We start from the raw sequence: 255 nt of genomic DNA, 5'->3' as shown, positions 1-255 counted from the left end.
GGCCGCAGGGGCGGAAGGGGGATGGGGAAGGTGAGGGCTGGCCTCGCACGGCCGCATGCCTAGGCTCAGCCCCCCACCCCAGCAGGAGGGTGGGGAAGAAAGCTTCGTCAGAAGGGTTTCCTTCTCAAGAGGGGCTCTGTCCTGGCCCGAGAAAAAGAGATTGCAACCTGTGTGTCAGGGTGACCTTCACGGTCAACTGCTTTCCTAATCATTCACAGGGCCCGTGTGCTCAGCTGGGTGCAACCCCCCCCCCCC

This window comes from Gavialis gangeticus, unplaced genomic scaffold (genome assembly GCF_001723915.1).
Source record: "Gavialis gangeticus isolate Ggan-Ray unplaced genomic scaffold, GavGan_comp1, whole genome shotgun sequence".
Taxonomy (NCBI): Eukaryota; Metazoa; Chordata; order Crocodylia; family Gavialidae; genus Gavialis; species Gavialis gangeticus.
The sequence above is the reverse complement of the archived record's forward strand: the minus strand, read 5'-3'. Positions refer to the sequence as shown.